The sequence below is a fragment of the Rhinopithecus roxellana genome, chromosome 18 (assembly GCF_007565055.1).
Source record: "Rhinopithecus roxellana isolate Shanxi Qingling chromosome 18, ASM756505v1, whole genome shotgun sequence".
Taxonomy (NCBI): Eukaryota; Metazoa; Chordata; class Mammalia; order Primates; family Cercopithecidae; genus Rhinopithecus; species Rhinopithecus roxellana.
Genome location: NC_044566.1, coordinates 83,637,000 through 83,639,364, shown reverse-complemented (window position 1 = coordinate 83,639,364; position 2,365 = coordinate 83,637,000). Strand labels below are relative to the sequence as shown.

Here is a 2,365-nt window from a genome sequence, read left to right as displayed (position 1 = left end):
GTCTGTATAATTTCACCTTTTGTCAGTTATGAGACAGGAGGAGGCCTCCATCAGATGATAAGGGTGCCTGAGTTACTTTCTCAACCTTACAGGCAGCTCCATAAGTGACCATCCCGCTCCTCTCTGTTGGTTCTGTAAAAAGAACTCAGATTATGTCAATTAACAAGACATTTATGGTGAAAAAAACATATGGGAATGAGGAGAGTGAGTGCCTCAGGGTATTAGAAAAAGGCCTACCTCAAGGCCTCACAGAGAAGGTTTGTATTCTGGTATTTTGTGATTAACATGACTTAACTTCTCTCTCCTGTTTCTGAGGAATTTCTTTCTACATGTGTGTTTTATGCTTTATGACTATGGCATTATTAGAGTGTCTGCTCATTTGTAACCTTTACTGCCTAATGGCCTCCGCAAATGGCCTTCTCTGCGAGTCCTTTCACCTTCAACCCCTCTGCTAATTGCTCAACTCTGTTTTTTATTTCACTTCCAAATTCCTGAGAGAAAAATCTCATTGCCCTGCCTAATCAACATCATCCCTTGCTAGACAAAGCTGTTCTGTCAAACCACCTAATAAACCTCTGGATAGCCTGTGTATTGGCTGGCCTTTTATCACTTGGTCTAGGAAATGTGTACATAAAATGTTATATAAAATGCTTCAAAGTGGGGGCAAAACGGTCGCTGCCTTGGTGTCCCTGTTGGGCTTCCCAGCAGTGGCCTACCGGAAAAGTAAAAGATGTCTGAATATATTCGGGTAACCAAAGATGAGAACGGTTGAGCCCGTTGAAATACCATCAGAAGACGATGGGACAGTGCTGCTGTCCACGGTTACAGCCCAGTTTCCAGGGGCATGTGGGTTTCGCGACAGGAATCCAGTGTCTCAATGTATGAGAGGTGTCTGGCTGGTGGAAGGAATTCTTCATGCCCCCGATGCTGGCTGGGGAAATCTGGTGTATGCTGTCAACTATCCTAAAGATAAAAAAAGAAAAATGGATGAGACAGATGCTTCATCAGCAGTGAACGTGAAAGAGCAGTCCAGAAAACATCCAATGTAATAGTGTTGGGTCTCCCATGGACAACAACTGAGCAGCACCTGAAAGAATATTTTAGTACCTTTGGAGAAGCTCTTATGGTGCAGATCAAGAAAGATACTAAGACTGGTCATTCAAAGGGGTTTGGCTTCGTTTGTTTTATGGAATATGAAACATAGGTGAAAGTAATGTCACAGCAGCATATGATAGATGAACAATGGTGTGACTGTAAACTTCCCAATTCTAAGCAAAGCCCAGATAAGCCTTTGAGAAGCAGAAAAGTGTTTGTGGGGCACTGAACAGAGGACATGAATGCGGATGAGCTGTGGCAGTTCTGTCAGTACGGGGAAGTGGTGGATGTCTTCATCCTCAAGCCGTTCAGGGTCTTTGCCTTTGTTACATTTGCAGATGATCAGGTTCTACCATCTTTGTGTGGAGAGAGGACTTGATCATTAAAGGAATCAGCATTCATATATCCAATGCCAACCTAAGCACAATAGCAATAGAAAGAAAGAAGTGGAAGATTTGGTTGTAATCCAGGTGGCTTTGGAAATCAGGGTGGATTTGGTAATAGTAGAGGGGGTGGAGCTGGTTTGGGAAACAATCAAGGTAGTAATATCGGTGGTGGGATAAACTTTGGTGCATTCAACGTTAATCCAACCATAATGGCTACAGCCCAGGCAGTGCTACAGAGCAGTTGGGGTATGATGGGCATGTTAGCCAGCCAGCAGAACCAGTCAGGCCCATCGGGTAATAACCAAAGCCAAAGCAACATGCAGAGGGAGCCAAACCAGGCCTTCGGTTCTGGAAATAACTCCTATAGTGGTTCTAATTCTGGTGCAGCAATTGGTTGGGGATCAGCATCAAATGCAGCATCGGGCAGTGGTTTTAATGGAGGCTTTGGCTCAAGCATGGATTCCAAGTCTTCTGGCTGGGGAATGTAGGCAGTGGGGTTGTGGTTGGTTAGTATAGAATGGTGGGAAATTCAAAATTTTCTAAACTCATGATAAGTATATTGTAAAATACATGTGTACTAAGAATTTTCAAAATTGGTTTGTTCAGTGTGGAGTATAGTCAGCAATAACGAGATATACCTAATGTAAACGACAAGTTAATGGGTACAGCACACCAACATGGCACATGTATACATATATAACAAACCTGCATGTTGTGCACATGTACCCTAGAACTTAAAGTATATAAATATATAAATATATATATATATATATATATATATATATGAAGAGCTAAAGGAAATGTATAAGTTTTGTTACATGAGCTGGGCAAGGTGGCTCACACCTGTAATCCCAGAACTTTTGCTGAGGCAGGTGGATCACGAG

At 42.5% G+C, this 2,365-nt stretch overlaps 1 pseudogene; it reads left to right on the top strand.

Moving 5' to 3' along the window:
* The first annotated feature begins 730 nt into the window (after positions 1 to 730).
* LOC104666501 lies at positions 731 to 1,969 on the top strand (annotated as a pseudogene).
* The last annotated feature ends 396 nt before the right edge of the window (positions 1,970 to 2,365 follow it).